The following is an 18,646-nucleotide window of genomic DNA, read 5'->3' as shown; positions in this document are numbered from 1 at the left end:
GCCAGCTGCCTAACACTACAATGGCGAGTATTACAACAATGCAAAGCAGCCACAGATCGCACACAGCACAGCCAGTGATTTCATTTTCATACAGAGAGCGCTACGTGGCGGCGGCGTTACCAATATAAGAACCTAAACAGCCTACTTACATAAAGAAACATAAACAGCCTACTTACACAGTAATTACAGACTCAACAATAAATTTAAAAAATATCACACGTTATTTATTAATGAAGGAAGAAACAACTGTGTAAATAATAGTGTTTTCAGTGTGTTACAATTTAGAAAATCACCATAAAATACAGACACAGATAATTAAAAAAAAAAGGCACTGTGATCACGGATGAAGGCCTTACGCGACAAGAGTGGCAATAAATTAAGAATGTTTAAGCACTCGCTGCAATTACAACTTTCAGGTACTGAAATATTAAAAAGTAAGTGGCCACAAACACAGCAGAAGGTATCAGACGCCAGCAATGGCAGTAAATAAGGTTTTAAGGCTTACTGCTAAAGTACAAATATCGAATTATTTTTTCAAAGCAAATGACCTCAATTACGGCTGAAGGTCTTACACGCCAGGAACGACAATTATATAAAAAATTTAGAAACCTGCTGTAAAACATCAAACACAAGCAAAGGTTAATTAAAAGAAACAAGCAACTGACCACCAAACGGGTGAAATAAGATGGTGGTAACCTTGTAACACAATCCTTACACTGGTAGGTTTATTCCAGAAGGCGACAGGAACTATTAACTAGACATACATAACCGTTAATGTAATAAATAATACAATAATAAAACACAAGGCCCAGCCACAGACGGTGCCCCAGGAATCGACCTCAGAGAAAGTCCGGCAACCAACACTTTCTCGAGCAATGAGATAGGCAGCCAAGAGTTGCATTCACTTCACAAGATGGTAACTCAGACTAGTGGCAGTCTAACGAATGACTAATGATAATTTTGCTGAAGCTACCTGACGTCCGATAAACCAAACGCAACGATGGAACAATACGCCAAAGCCGGAACCGGCAGTCTGCGCTATGTCCCCCGAATACTGTGTTTAGAGTGCCTGGAACGAGAAAGGAACCACTACCAGATTTCCTTCCGACTCCACAAACCCGAAAATCTGAACAAACAAGTCACATTACAGAGCACCAGACAAACTAAAACTCCACTGGATTTGCGTGCAAGGCAAAACCGAAATGTAACCAACCAGAATCAGCAACCACACGCCATTGCGGAAACAATCGCAAAGCGAGCAAAAACCAAGTACCAAATGAGCGACATCAAATTCATTAGGCACACAAGCGCACACTGAACTCACAGTGACAACTCTGACGACGGTTGGCAGAATGAAGCAAATCTCTTCAATGCTTTATTAATTCACAGTTGAGTAACCACACTGTCTAATCACTGAGCCAAGTGCTTTTAATACAGTAGGGTGTTAAAGTACTAAGCGGTACGCAGATCCACCAAACTGCACATGATGGCGCGATGATGATCTGTCACAACGTCACATACATACTAGGGGGCCCACACAGGTGACTGACTCCGATCTACTTGGATTGAAATGCACTCATCTTAAAGCTTGCTGGATCCGGTTTACGACGAGGCCGTGCACCCTCGTGACCACAGCCATTCCATCCGGCAGTCCATGCGTGCCACCAGCGGTCCCGGGGTGTTCACGCACTGTGCAGACCTGGCTCCTCCTGGGTCCCCAACCAAACTGGCACACTCACACGACCCGGAAAACAACGACGTCGCCCAGGTGGGGCAACAGCTATTACATATCGATAACCACCGCTGCTGCCACTAGCGGACAGGCAACGCTTGCGCAACCGATTGGCGCCAGTCAACACGAAAAGAAGATAAACAACCGCAACATAAACGATACTGTCTGGCCTCCAACACAGGGCGGAAACCTACAAACAGCACCAATGCCAGCCGCAGCACGGCTCACATGTATTGGACGGAATGAGGAACATAACGAGTACAGAATATGGATTGAGAGGTAACTGCAAAAAGACGTAGATAATAAGATCTAGCAGAAATGAGAATAGCGAGAAACTTAACTCCAGCATAGGTGATCACAAAGCAGATGAAGTTAAGGAATTTGGCTACCATGGAAGCAATGACGGACGAAGCAAGGAGGATATAAAAAGCAGATTAGGACAGGGGAAAAGGGGCATTGCTGGACAAAAGAAGTCTGCTGGTATCAAACATTGACCTTAAATTGAGGAAGGAACTACTGAAAATGTATGTTTGGTGCACTGCATTGTACGGTCGTGAATTATGGACAGTAGGAAAAACTAGAGCAAAAGAACATCGAAGCATTTGGGATGTGGTACTACAGAAGGATGTTGAAAATTAGGTGGTGAGGAGGTTCTGCGGAGAATCGGCGAAGAAAAGAATATATGGAAAATACTGAAATGCAGAGGGGACAAGATGGTAGGATATCTGTTAGGACATCAGTGAATAACTTCCATGGTACTAGAGGGAGCTGCAGCGGACGAAAACTGCAGAGGAAGAGAGAGCCTGGAATACATCCAGCAAATAACTGAGGACGTGAGTTGCAAGTGCTATTCTGAGATGGAGAAGTTGACAAAGGAGAGGATTTCGTGGCGAGCCGCATCAAACTAGTCAAAAGACCGAGGACTCAAAAAACATTACTCACCAAATATCTTACGTTAAAATGTTATAAAAACCAAGCGATTGTTTTAAAAATCTCTTACCGGCTATCGCCTACCATGGAAGCTGGAATGCCCAGTAGAAATCGGTAGAGACCAAGGTCAGATGGCTCTGAGCACTATGGGACTCAACTGCTGTGGTCATCAGTCCCCTAGAACTTAGAACTACTTAAACCTAACTAACCTAAGGACATCACACACATCCATGCCCGAGGCAGGATTCGAACCTGCGACCGTAGCAGTCGCACGGTTCCGGACTGCGCGCCTAGAACCGCGAGACCACCGCGGCCGGCTAGAGACCAGGATGGCTATCAGTAATGTAGGGTATATTGGCGTATTACAGCATATTCTAAAGACTGTCTAGGACGACTTCGACTTTATGTCAAAATGTTATGAAAACCTAGTGAATTTTTTGTTGTAAACCTCCACTGCCTATCTTACACCATGGAAGCTGGAACGCTCACTAGTGGGCCGTAGGTACCACGTTGACTGACTATCACTGGTGTAGGTTATACTAGCGTAATAGAGCTTATTCTGAACACACTCTATGGCAAAATTACTCAAAATAAACACAAATTATACGCCAGATTTTACATTCCAGTCTATGTTTTTTAACATTTTACCGTCGTTTAAACTGATGGCTCCAAACAGGAGAATTCCCTTGGCTGTTCTGTAGTGTTCCCTGATCATGTTACCTGGATTCGCCTCCCTGATGAATATACCGTTTGCACAGAGGAACTCCACGCGATCCTGAAAGCACTGGCGCGGATGAATCGTGTCCGGGGCAATCGATTTCTCCTCGGCTCCGATTCTCTTAGTGCGTTACAATCATTGCAGAATCTGTACCCAACTGAGGAGATGGTCCAGCTGATATATGACCAACTGTACTTGCTCCAACGGCGGGGTAAGGGAGGTGTCCTTCTGCTGGGTGGCTGGTCATGTAGGAATATGGGGCAATGAACAGGCCGATCGGGTTGCCAAGGAGGCCCGCAGAGAGCAGGATGTGGTCCAGTGTCCTATTCCCTTGCAGTCTGTCATTTCTGCACTCCACAAGAAGTGCATGGAGTTGTGGGAGGAAGAATGGCTGGCGGTGACGCCCAGTAAACTGCGGTTGGTGAAGTCAACAACTCGCCCGTGGCGTTCCTCCTGCCGGTTGCTCAGGCGGGAAGAGGTGGTCCTCACACGTCTTCGGATCGGGCACTGTCCTCTCACACATAGTCTTCTATTACACCGGGAGGATCTCCCGATTTGTGATGCTTGTGGTGTGCGCATCTATGTCCGCCACATTTTAACAGACTGCATTTTATACCGTGATGCAAGGACAGAAGCACAAGTTGATGGGGATCTGCCCTGTGTTTTAGCTAATGGTGAGACGCGTGTGTCTAGGGTTTTAAAGTTTTGTGATGTGTCTGGACTCTGGCCTAAACTTTTAGGCTGGAGGTTTTAGTGTATTGCAGAGTGGCTGACTCCTCCCTTTTTTCCTTGCGGTCAGCCAGCCTCTTCCATCTGCTATATTGTTTTAGCTCCCTCTACCAATTTCTTCCTGTGTTGTTCATGTTTTACTGCTGGCGGCATGCTTCGTCCCAGGCTTCAGTGTGGGTACGCACATATTTTCCACGCTTGTTACATGTGTTTTACGTTCTGTTTTATTGTTCTGAGTCTTTTCTTGACACCCGTCTCAATCTGTTACTGAGTGGGCGCTAAAGACCTTGCCGTCGTGCGCCCATACAACCCTCTCCATCCACCCATCCTTCACTTTTCGAAGATGGTTCATTTTGTGTTTGTAGAAGAGCCAACACCGTGTTACGAATGGAGGCCGAAATGCACGCGTTTTAACTCACGCAAGCTGGCGTGAAGAAGGAAGAAATATACTGACGTGAGGTCTGGAACATGACAAGGAATGAGAATTCAGAAAGCGGACGTAATTAGTTTGATACTTAACTTTAATCCATTAATGATGAACGTCGCTCTTGACGGTACATGATTCACAATATTATCTGTTCAGAATACATTCTTGAAGTAATTATAGTAACCGAATATGGCGCCTTGCCAGGTCGTAGCAAATGTAGCTGAAGGCTATGCTAAACTGTCGTCTCTGCAAATGAGAGCGTATGTAGACAGTGAACCATCGCTAGCAAAGTCGGCTGTACAACTGGGGCGAGTGCCAGGGAGTCTCTCTAGACTAGACCTGCCGTGTGGCGGCGCTCGGTCTGCAGTCACTGATAGTGGCGACACGCGGGTCCGACGTATACTAACGGACCGCTGCCGATTTAAAGGGTACCACCTAGCAAGTGTGGTGTCTGGCGGTGACACCACAATTCAAATGGTTCAAATGGCTCTGAGCGCTATGGGATTAAACGTCTGAGGTCATCAGTCCCCTAGAACTTAGAACTACTGAAACCTAACGAACCTAAGGACATCATACACATCCATGCCCGAGGCAGGATTCGAACCTGCGACCGTAGCGATCGCGCGGTTCCAGACTGAAGCGCCTAGAACCTCTCGGCCGCAGCGGCCGGCAGTTTTCGAAGAGAGGGTGACACTGCGATAAAGACCTTTCGTCAAGCAGATGCTGGCAGCTTCTAGGAACATGTAGAACAGAGCACAATGTGTAAGGTATACGGTGCAATCAGGCACATCGAGTTTAGTTTAGTTTATTTTCTGAACTAGAAAAGGAATAGAAGTTCGATGTAGTAAGCATGCTGCATAAGGACTGAGATAAATTTTTTCAGTACATTATCCATTCCGAGACGGAAACAAATTATGTGCAATGAAATGAAAATTCCCGGATCGATGGCGTTGTAAGAGGGAAGAATCCATCCGTGAAGCTCGTTAACTGCGAGTGCTGGAGGGAGAGCGGCGCTGAGGTCGCGTGGCCACATTTCCATCTGCCGTTCCCCTCCAGACCACAATTCCTGGAGTGTTCCAGCAGGAGGGGGTGTGCTCCCCTCGCCAACCCTCTGCGGACTGCCCTATCGACCTGCCTGCCTCCGGAAACATCTCATTTCGCCGGGAACGCAGTTTCCTCAGGGGTGGGGAGATTTCAACACTTCACTTTTCTGTACTCCGCTGTCTCTGGTTCGTTGCAGCCCTTCTAGGACACTAAACTGGGCAAGCGAGTACAGTTCTGCAAGTAGCGGCCGCACGAACCGCAACGAACGGCGTCCGAGCTCCTTGCATCATATTACGAGGGGTAATCACCGACTATTAAATGTTGTTATCTACACTCATGCTCATAAATTAAGGATAATGCTGATACATGGTGATACAATGCTCTGGTGGTCGGTTTGTGGATTTAAATCACCTCGGGGTATGACCGTGCTGTGCATTTGACCTGCGGTCGTCGCACGGTGGCGCTGGCAGCAGTCCACATACGCAGAGGTGTGTTGGTGCATGTCAGAGTACGGTGCAGCGAGTAAGTGTGCAGACATTTTCAGACGTGCTAATGGTGCCTGTGTGTTGAAAACGGCTCAAAGAACGCATATTGATGACGTTATGAGGGGTAGAATACTAGGGCGACTGAAGGCTGATCAAACACAGCAGGTCATAGCATGGGCCCTCCATGTGCCACAACGTGTGATCTCAAGATTATGGCAAAGATTCCAGCAGACAGGTAACGTGTCCAGGCGCTACAGTACGGAACGTCCACAGTGTAAAACACTACAAGAAGACCGATATCTCACCATCAGTGCCCGCAGACGGCCACGGAGTACTGCTGGTAGGCCTTCTCGGGTCCTTACCGCAGCCACTGGAACAGTTGTCTCCAGACACACAGTCTACAGACGACTGAACAGACATGGTTTATGCGCCCTGAGACGTGCAAGGTGAATTCCACTGACCCCTTGTCACAGGAGAGCCCGTAAAGCCTGGTGTCAAGAACACAGTACATGGTCATTGGAGCAGTGGTCCCAGGTTATGTTCACGGACGAGTCCAGGTATTGTCTGAATAGTGATTCTCGCAGGGTTTTCATTTTGCGTGAACCAGGAACCAGATATGAACCCTTTAATGTCCTTGAAAAGGACCAGTATGGAGGTCGTGGTTGATGGTGTGGGGTGGGATTATGATTGGTGCACGTACACCCTTGCATGTCTTCGACAGAGGAACTGTAACAGTTGAGGTATATCGGGACGTCATTTTGCACCAGTATGTCCGCCTTTTCAGGGGTGCAGTGGGTCCCACCTTCCTCCTGATGGGTGATAACGCACAGCCCGACCGAGCTGCCATCGTGGAGGAGTAACAGAAGATATCAGGCGAATGGAGTGGCCTGCCTGTTCTCTAAACCTAAACCCCACCGAGTACGTCTGGGATGCTCTCGGTCGACGTATCGCTGCACGTCTTCAAACCCCTACGACATTTCAGGAGCTCCGACAAGCACTGGTGCAAGAATGAGAGACTATACCCCAGTAGCTGCTTGACCACCTGTACGAGAGTATGCCAACTCGTTGTACGGCCTGTGTTCGTGTGCATGATCATCATATCCCATACTGATGTCGGGGTACATGCGCAGGAAACAGTGGCGTTTTGTAGCACATGTGTTTCGGGGCGGTTTTCTCAGCTTATCACCAATACCGTGGACTTACAGATCTGTGTCGTGTGTGTTCCCTATGTGCCTATGCTATTAGCGCCAGTTTTGTGCAGTGCCACGTTGTGTGGCATCACATTCTCCAATTATCCTTAATTTATGAGCTTATTTTTCCTACCTCCATACGAACCAGCTTACTTCAGTCAACACTTGCTCTCTTCCACCAATTTTTGCCCTATACTCTTTCCCCATTGCCAAACTGACTGTTCCCTGTTGCCTCAAGATGCGTCCTATCAATCGATCCCTTCTTTCAGTCGGATTTTGCGTTTTTTTGTTTTTGTTTTTTTTTGGTTTTTTGTTTTTATTTTTTAGCCATCAGTCTTCTGACTGGTTTGCTGCAGTCCGCGACGAATTGCTCTCCTGAGATTAACCTCCACATGTCAGAGTAGCACTTGCAACTTTCATCGTCGCCAATCAATAATCGTCAATTATTTCGCGGATGTATTTCAATCTCTGTCTTGCTCCAGTGCCATAGAAATTATTCCCTGATGTCTTTAACAGCTGTCCTAGCACCCTGTCCTTTCTTATCGTCAGTGTTTCCGGTTTGTCCCTTTCTTCCCCTATTCTGCAGAGAACCTCCTGATTCCTTACCTTATAAGTCCTCCTAATTTTCAACATTCTTCTGTAGCACCACAGCTCAAACGCCTTGATTCTCTTCCGTTCTGTTCATGATTCACTAACACACAACGCAGCACACCAACCGTACATTTCAGGAGTTTCTTCCTCAATATAAGGTCTATGTTTGATACCAGCAGACTTCTTTTGTCCAGGAATGTCCCTTTCCCCCTGCACTTGTCTGCTTTTTATGTCCTCTTTTCTTCGTCCACCAAGGGTAATTTTGTTTCCAAGGTAGCAAAATTCCTTAACTTCGTCTAGTTTTTGATAACCTATACTGAAGTTTCTCCCCATTCTCATTTCTGTTACATCTTATTACCTATGCCTTTTTCCAGTTTACTCTCAGTCCATATTCTGTAATCGTTCGCATCTTCATTCCATCCAATACATGTAATTTTTCTTCACTTAAAAATATCATTCCAGTGTCATCAGTGAAACTTATCAATGATGTCCGTTCACCTTGAATTATAATCCCACTCTTGAACCTTTATTTCCGTCATTGTTACTGGGATATATAGATTGAACGACAGGGGGCGAAAGACCACATCCCTGCGTTACACCTTCTTAATCCGAGCACTTGGTTCTTGCTCTTCCACTCTTATTGTTCCATCTCGCCACTTTTACATATTGTATATTACACGCCTTTCCAAACAGCATACCCGTATTTATCACAGTATTTCGAACGTCTTGCACCACTTAACACTGTCTAACGCTTTTACTAGGTCAACAAATTTTATGAACGTGTCTTGAATTTTTTTTTTTTTTTTTTTTAGCTTTGCTTCCATTATCAACCACATCGTCAGAATTGCCTCTCTGGTGGCATTTCCTTTCCTATAACCAAGCTGATCCTTATCTAACACAGCCTCAATTTTATTTTCCATTCTTCTGTATTTTATTCTTGTCAGCAGCTTGGATGCATGAGCAGTTAAAATAATTATGCGATAGTTTTCGCAATTATCTCTCCTCCCTATCTTCGGAATTGTGTGGATGTTGTTTTTCCGAAAGGCTGATGGTTTCATAGATTTTACACAACAACTTCAGTAGTTGTTTCGTTGCCACTTCCCCCAATGAAATTCCTATGGAATGTTACCTACCCCTTTAGCCTTATTTCGCCACTAGCGTTCCGGAGTTCTTTTAAAATCTGACTCTGATGCTGGATCCCCTATGATATCCATATCGATTCCAGTTTCTTCTTCTATCACGACATCAGAAAAATCCTCCCCCTCATAAAGGCCTTCAATGTACTCTTTCCAGATATCTGCTCTCTCTTCTGCATGTAACAATGGAACTCCCTTTGCCCTCCTAATATTACCTCCATCGCTTTTAATTTCACCGAAGGTTATATTGACATTTCTGTATGCTGAGTCAGTCCTCCCGACGATCAAACCTTTTCCGATTTCCTCACATTTTTCATGCAGCCACTACGCCTCCAAGACGCTACTCCAGACGGGTGTAAAATAAATGTGCGCAACGGAAAATAATAAACGCCAAAATGAAGATCTGGCCCTGTCTGACTACCCCCTGAAGCAGATCTTAGGATCTCTTAATGGACTTCAACATGTAAATTATAACCTAAACATAAATGAATGATGAAGGCAACTAATACTACTAAATGATAAACGTTTTTCCTGCTTATATGTTTAGATTAAAAAACCTTTATATTACAAAGTTTCCATTTCCTAAGTAAAACTACTAATCAATTGTCCAACTCTGTCCCTTATTATGACTGCGTGATCTAATATCAATAACGCGAAATTACTGAAATCATCCACGTACCAAACAGTAGAAGTCACTACTTTCAAAGATGATCTACGGTGGTGTGGAACCTCAGTGGAAATAAACTAACGTGATCACAGCTGTTTAGCTTTTATGGCCCTAATAAGCCGAAGCAATTTGCGATATCACCGTATGTTCTGCCTTCGGTGCATCGAAGTGATGGTTCTCGTACTCGTCTGTGACGATGGAAGAACTCCAGCCACAAATAAACTCTTTCAAACACTAGGACGACACTCTAATAAACTCTAATACTGTCTTCTCCTCTCTGTGTTCTACAGACGAGAAACGCAAACTCCCAGCCACAAGGACGGAGTTTAGATAACGTCCCAACGTTAAGTATAGGCAGAGGAAGTGCTCTCAATTACTGAACGCTGCGTACTCAACGAGGACTTTCAACTCGAAGGTGAAGTCCAGAATCGTATAGGTTTGCAACAGTACAAGCGTACCTGTTCTAACTATAAACTGTCCTGAGAGCAAAGACAGCAAGTCCGTCCGTATCAACAAAGCTGGTATCTAGCGACCGTCACACACGGAAGACCTCGTCTCTCCACCGCTGGCTTCCCAGCAAGGCTCGGCTCCCCACCATCGTAATTCCGTAAACGAATCATATTCCAGAAATCATGGAATATTCTCCCTCTCCTGCCAACCATATTTTAATCTTTTGTCGTCCAGCGCGGAAAGTTAGAGAGGAAAAACGTACACTCGTACAATGGTACGCTTCTGAGTAAAAATCCGTGGAAATAACCCAACCTGCGAGGTTTCCTAGGTGCCGCTTCCCTGTTCCTCTCAGCTGCGTCCAAGATTTTCGTAGTTTCCGAAGTATAATGCTTCCCGTCCGGCTACAATACCGGCCGGTCGCGACTATTGTGCCGCAGCGCACAGGTGTCCCCACGTCCGTCTTGCTACTTCCTGTGTTTAAGCAGGACCAACATAAATGTGCGGGCCTTCCACCCAGAGCTTGAGTTCCGCCTGCCATTTCATTTCCACTGTCACTCCAACCTCTACTAGTATGGTAATAAAGACACTCCGTCACCTTTCATGCAATAAGTGTTAATTATTTACAAGGCGTAAGTGACAATGTCAGTCTCCTTTATATATTCATATATATGATGTACAACCTATCACATGATACCTAATTGTGTTTGTAGATCATGGCAAAGTATGTGAATGGGTGCTTGTAAGGTACGAAATTATAGCCACCTTACACACCTTGGCTGTCCTGCACCTCCTGTTTATTTCATTTGTAAGTGATTTGTATTTCCGTATTCCTGTCTTTCCCTGAACATGTTTGTGCTTCCTTCTTTCATCGATTAACTGAAGTATTTCATCTGTTACCCAAAGTTTCTCAGCTGTTACCTACATTGTGCCTATTGTAAGTAGGCTGTTTATGTTTTCTCTATGTAAGTAGGCTGTTTAGGTTTTTTATTGGTAACGCCACCTCTGTATGACAATCACTGGCTGTGCTGTGGGCAGTCTGTGGCTAGTTTGCATTGTTGTCTGCCATTGTAGTGTTGGGCAGCGGCAGCTGGCTGTGAACAGCGCGTAGCGTTGAGCAGTTGGAGGTGAGCCGCCAGCAGTGGTGGATGTGGGGAGAGAGATGGCGGAGTTTTGTAATTTGTCATGAACTGATATATATTATGACTTGTGATGATATTAAGGTAAATACATTGTTTGCTCTCTATTAATATCTTTCATTTGCTAACTACCCCTATCAGTAGTTAGTGCCTTCAGTAGTTTGAATCTTTTATTTAGCTGGCAGTAGTGGCGCTCGCTGTATTGCAGTACCTTGAGCAGCGAAGATTTTTGTGAGGTAAGTGATTTGTGAAAGGTATAGTTTAATGTTAGTCAGGGCCAATCTTTTGTAGGGAATTTTGAAAGTCAGATTGCGTTGCGCTAAAAATATTGTGTGTCAGTTTAGGCACAGTCTTGTATAATCGTATTAAGGGGACGTTTCATATGTCGACCCTTAGCCTAGGATACCTCACTGGAATCTTCTGATTTTTTCTTGTAGTTTGTGTATTTAGCGTAGCTTTTGTTTATTGCTAGCGCGTAATTGTAGAGAGAATTTCCTTTGTAGTTGCAGTCTTTCATTGTTGTATAGTAAAACAGTTGTGGCATGCATGTAGATTTGCACCAAGTATTTCGCAGCTGCGCTTGCAATTAACTAGATATTATTTTCAGTGCTATGTTAATGTGTTCTCTTATTTTTGATCTTCAAATTGTGTTTTTCTGTGTTGGCGTGTGAAAAACGTAACACTAGGCTCCAAACTAAACTGAGAAATAATAGTGATGACGAGCGTAGCTTATCAGCGCCGCCGAGTAATGAATTTACTAATGTTCAAAGTAGTAATTTGGTAACTGTGCACAGGGAAATGGAGCGGGCGTCAAACAATGGCGTGGACAGTGAAACAATTAGTGAAGAGGGAAGCATTATCGATCGACCGGTCGGCAATAGCTCGCCTCAGGAAGCCGAAATGACACGACACGATCTCGCAAATACTGTAGATTCAGGTTTTGGATCCTCACCGTTTTCTCGAATAAGTCAAAACACATTTTCTGCTTGTCAAAATGTGAATGTTTCCGGTGTAAATTCACTGCCGAAAAGCACTGAGGAACATGTTTCAGACACCAATGCATTGTTATTACAATTAATACAACAAATGGGACAGACACAGCAAAAGCTTCAAAAGTTAGACACAGTGGAACAAAATCTTAAAAAGTTAGACACAATGGAACAACACCAGAGACAAACACAGCAACAGTTAGACACAGTGGAACAAAATCTCAAAAAGTTAGACTCATTGGAACAAACTCTCGAACAAACACGTGAGGATTTAACTGCTGAGTTACATAACATTGAATCGAAATGTCAAAAAGTCTGTAATGACGTAAAAACTCAAATTTGTGAGCATTTTCAACCTATTTTTTCGCGTCATGAAAATGCATTACAGAATCACGAAGCAGCCATAAAAGAACTGCAAACTATTGTTCATGAAAATCACAACACCTTGCAAGCTAAAATTGACGCAGTTGCATCTACCGATTCGGTTACGCAACTTGCAAAAAGTCAAGAAAACTTAAAAGACACAGTAGATACGATTTCAACACAAATGGACACTCTGAAACTTGGTTCAGAAAAACACACTGAGGAAATAAGTACAGTATCGGATAAAGTAGCCGAACTTTCAGATCAGTTCACTAACTTATCTACAAAGGTAGATGATGATCTGAATGACACAACACCTGTAGCCTTCACTGACACAGAAGAGTATGAACAAATTAGGAAATTCAAACAAAATCAAAATCAGATTAATACGCAACACCAAAGAGAAATCCGGGAAGTACAAGATCAGCTGACACAGGTAATACAAGAATTACGTATTTCAGAGAACACTCGCGCTCCAACACGGGAAGAGGGACTTAGAAACACGGAAAAGCTGCAAAATAATAACACAGGGCATTTCGGAAGTAATGAAAGAAATTGGGAATGTGCACCGAATTTTGAGATGGAACGGCCGACACGACCTAACAATGACCGATATGCGACTCGCCGACATGATGATTTTGACTATAAGCTGTTCATTACTACACGTAAATTCAAAACATTTAAGAATTCTGGCAACGACATTCATCCACAAGCATGGCTCCATCAATTCTCTCATTGTTTTCCTCCCAACTGGTCGTTGGAACACAGATTAGAATTTATGTGTGGCTACTTAGAGAATGAACCAGCTGTAAGAATGCGATCGGTAATTCACGATTGCCACAGTGAAGGAGAGTTTTGCCATGCCTTCCTCTCAGCATATTGGTCTCAAGCTACACAAGACCGTGTAAAACATAGCATCATGATGATGAAACACTTTGAACAATCTGAATTTTCCAGTCTTGTCAAATATTTTGAAGACATGTTGCATAAGAATCAATATCTTTCAAACCCATACAGCCCCTCAGAACTCATCCGCATTTGCTTACTCAAATTGCCTGAACATTTACGACATATTATTTTAGCAGGACGTTGCAAAGATGACATTGAGGCTTTTCAGGGACTGTTACAAGAACTGGAAATTGACACAGACAGTCGCGGGATGCGAAAACAGGAAAACAATCACTACAGGTCACATCCGTCACAATTCCGTGACGACAGAAACAATAACTGGACACGACAGGTCTATTCTTACAACGCAAATCGTGACCAAAATAGACACCACCCGTACGACAACCGTTGGCAGAGTAGTAATAATTACAGGGAAAGATCACCTCTCCGCGGTAGTGACTATCACAGAGACAATCAGAGAAACAGACAATATGGGAACCAAAATAATTATTATTACGGGAGACAGAATAACTTTAGACGCAACGGTCCAGCGCGCAGTTACGATTCAGGGAGAAATTCTCCACCACGTGACCGACAAGGAAGAAACTACGGATTCTACCGAAATAACGACAGACGTCAATTGCATCAGAACTGGCGGGACTTAAACAGAGCAGGGCCCTCTCGGCAACGCGAATTTGTAGAAGTTAGGTCACCAAACCCCAATAACGACGCGCGCCAACAAAGGGACAGACAATGACTCACACCGCATGCAGCAGGCAGCCGCGTGCGCCCGCTAGCTCAGAGAAAAATAACATAGACGCTAACCTTGAGAAAAATTCCAGTATTCTTTACCGACGTATACCGCCTGACAATTGCATTCAAGTTCAAACTCTGAGCACTATGAAGAGTAAAGGATTGCACCACACTTCACATGTAAAACCATTTATTGACAGATAATCTGCCTTTTAACTTTGTCTTTGCCATAAAACTTTTCACTTCACATTTCTAGTATGCTTTGTCAGACTTAAGAATCTGTTAACATGCAACAATGTTTGAAGTTAAATATCCAATCAAGAACCAAGAGAACTTATTTAAACAGAAATGACGAATGCATTGTTATAGTGAACAGACGTCACAGTGTTATTGTGTGTGTACATTCTTGCTTGTTAGTTGCACGATTACGTAACGACTATAAGGCTCACATACTTAGAACATTTACCAGTACTGCTAATGAGATTTTAATGCAACATTTTGGTTTACTTGAAAATACATTCTGGGTTTAAAGTACTTTCTGTGAGATACCAGATGACACAGTGGTTAGTTTATGGGACAGCTACACGATTTATATCACGACGCTACTAATGAGTGACAATTTACAATGTTGCTTTTGCGCTATATCTGTTTTATATCTGCACAGTTTTTCTGAATTATTCTGGAAAGTAAAACAGGTTTTAGTAGTAACTTTTGTGGTATAGCTACAATGAGACTGCCTTTTCCGTAGCACAACAATACGTTACAGCACAGTAATTTCTTCATCACGCCAATAAGCATAATAACTAAGATATCTATACGCAAAGCATTTCACTTTTGTTTATCATGAGGTAAGTACATTGGCTTCTGCAGAACTTAGCTTTTGGAGGATGATAACTACGACACTTCCACAGAGATTATGTTGCGACAAGATGCACAGTTTAGCGCTACAGTACACGCATTTGAGTGATTAATCTTATATTAAACACTTATTTTTAAAGATTTTTTAATTACAAAGAAAGTTTTCCGTGATACATTTCATTCCATTGCTGTAATCTGTAACACCTGAGGGTATAATTACATTAAACCTCAGGGGGGTACACGCCTACTTTGTGTACCATGTGTTTGGCAAGCACAAGGAGCCCTAGCTAATATGGTATTTGCTTATACAACTTTACACATCGGTACCATATTTCTCTAACACAAATTACACAGCTATCTGATCATTTAACTGAGAGAGACAAACTTTTTTATTACGTTAGTGACACATGTTTACGCAATTACACCGTTGGATTACTTCACACTTACGAAATTGTATTTTGTCTGTACTTTGTGAACTGTTCATATTTTTTTGGAACCATTGTGATACTATGAGAGCTTTGAATGATGTATTTGGTATGAGATCATGATTTTTAAAGTACGTTTGAGGAAGATGACAATTTTGACATGAGCAGAGAATTTTTTTATGGTTTGAAATTATTGCAGAAAGCTACGACTTTTTTGAGATTTGACTGAGGTGTTATGATGTTATTTTTACGATGACGATGTGTATTATGCTGCTGAGGTATGTTTATGATTAATAGGCTGATGCTATATGAGTTATTTGATTATGCTACTTATCTGTTATGATGCAATATTGAAGAAGTGTCGACGAATAAGGTAAGGAGTAATGAATAGTGGTTAGGGACGCAGACTTGTGAAAAAGGATGTTGGAAACCAAGAATCGTACTTTAAGAGTTAGGAAATGTGTGTAAATGCGTGAATGTATCACAATGCAGGCGAAAATTTTTTGGACACTGTCATATCAATAGCATTTTGTTCCTACAGATTTGTAACGCAAATTCTTGACCTGTGAAATATTTTGTATATGAGACTGTCACTGTAGCGGAAACAGCTGTCGTAAATATTTCCGTAAGAAAGTTAAGTGACCACCTGCACATAATGCGTCGTGGGCACACAGCTGTGTCAGACACCTGGAGAACAAGCCATTAGTGTGAGTGCCTCGTCAGAAGCACAGGTAGAAAAAAAAAGAAAGGGAAGGCCATTGTCCGCGCTACTGACATCTCCTTGTTGAAAGCATACTGTGGAGCTCGTAATTTATGATATTTACTGAAATGCCTAATGAAACGATGAGAAACATTTCACGGCTATTGTCTTGCTAGTTAAGAAAAATGCCATATGGCTTGCTTTATGTATTTATTTACACATTTTGTTTAATATCAAGTTTCTAGCTGCACTGCAGCATTGGTTAAAATAAAATTTAATATATGTACTAATATAAATATTTTATGCCTACAGATCCAGTAAATAATTTTATGATCTATCCAAAAAAAAATGAGGGAGCACAAAAAGACATTTCCCTTCACAGGAATTGCATAAATAATTTTTTTATGATTTGGTAACTTATCTACTAGCGTAAGTTTTTGTGATGCATCACTCTAATGTTAAGATGTGACATAGGTATTAGACATGGCCATTTTAGTGTAATATTTTTTCTGCTTGAGCTTTGTCATGTTTAGATATAAGTTGCTGCTGCTGTATGCCAGGCATAGTGCTACTGAATTTTAAATTGTGTTACTCTGTTAAGCTAGTTTTACTATTGACTTATATTTATTGTTGCTGCACATTGGCTCATATTAGTTGTAATTTTGCATTTTATCTGTTAATTTAGATTTACTGCTGCTTGCTTTGCAAATTGGCATTTTTTTGCATTGCTGTTTGTGTTAATTTGTTATGTGATGCTGCATTGCCTCATCCCTTGGTATATATATCTGAGCTCAGTAGATTTAAGTTAGCTTAAGAGGGGTAGACTATATAAGAAACTAACTATGATGACTTGGAAGAAATGTGTTGAGAAGCTATATGAAAATGGTGTGGGCGAAAAAGAAGGATACTGTACAGTGGAGAAAAACTATTTTTGATAGAGGATGTGAACAGAATACAGAAGGTAGGCCTAGATAGGACTTTTGGGAATAATATTGAATGAAGGGAGATCTCCAAGAAGCAAAGAAAGTTTTGTTTGCAAAATACTGCAATGAAACAAACCCTGTCCTTTCCTTTTGTGTTATCCCACTATGTGTTTGTGTACCCTTGTGTATTTGTTTTCTTCCTGTCTCTGTGTAGTTTCATAGAATTTTTTCTTCTTTTAATATTAAGCTACATTCACTATGATGAGGAATACTGTTATCCTCGAATATAATTGACATTAATAATATGTTATTTACTTTGTAAAGATGTTAGACATTATTTATTCTGTTAATACTCATGTGTGAAGTAGATGTTTCAATAACTATTCTGATCTTTTATGTATGTACTTATCTCATAATTCCTGTAACACTGATGTATATGCTTATTTCTATTCTTTTGTACAGCCCCTATTACTACAAATGTTATCTGTATTATTATGTTTTTAATGATGTGTTTTGTACCTTTGTTATTGTGTTCTTATGTTATAAAATTGTACTTGACACCAGTTCATCAAATTAATTAACTTGTAAGTTACATTTCACTGCACACGTTTCTGTTGGTCATAGTATATGGACAATATGTGAGAAGTAGGGACTGTTAGTGTTTGCACGTGCGTTAATAACTCAGCAAGGGACTGGATAACAGCATTGCTGGTTCTAAGGACAATTTCAAAAACTTTGTGAGTGCACAAGTGGTGGTTTATGGACTTGCTATATTATCCGCAAGACTCTTCAATGGTGATTGTGCACCTGCACAGTCACAACAGATGGCTGCTGGCTATCTCTACAAGGACTACAGTGGGTCTACATCTTTGGTGGCCCACCAACGCCATTATTTCTACAAGGACTACAGTGGGTCTGCATCTTTGATGACCCACCATGCCATTATTTCTACAAGGACTGCAGTGGGTCTGCACCTCTGGTGGCCCACCAATACCATACTCTCTACCAGGACTACAGTGGGTCCGCTCTGTGATGACTTACCTACCAATACTCTTCAAAACTTCGAATGACTCTGCTGTGGGTTTGCTCCATTGTGGCCCATTACCTGTCAGCATGTCAAGAGCCAGCACTGTCTTTCCGTTGGAAGGACAACACTACTTCTTCAAGACTGCATGGAAATCCACTACTTCTGTGTGCAATTTCTTTTACTAATGAGACTTTGTGAAAAAAAACCTGTGATTACCGTAATGAATGATCAGGACTGTCTTTATAAACTGTGAGAAAATTTTAGCTTTTGACCAACATTGTATCAATAAGTGTGTGCATTTGATTTCTTTGTTATTGTAATTATGAAAAATTTTATCAAATCTGTATTGGCCAGTGCCCAACACCATTTGTAAAAATTTTTGTGGGGAGCATGGGGGCTATGTAAGTAGGCTGTTTATGTTTTCTCTATGTAAGTAGGCTGTTTAGGTTTTTTATTGGTAACGCCACCTCTGTATGACAATCACT

This window comes from Schistocerca piceifrons, chromosome 9 (genome assembly GCF_021461385.2).
Source record: "Schistocerca piceifrons isolate TAMUIC-IGC-003096 chromosome 9, iqSchPice1.1, whole genome shotgun sequence".
NCBI classification, from domain to species: domain Eukaryota; kingdom Metazoa; phylum Arthropoda; class Insecta; order Orthoptera; family Acrididae; genus Schistocerca; species Schistocerca piceifrons.
Note: the sequence above shows the minus strand (reverse complement) of the source record.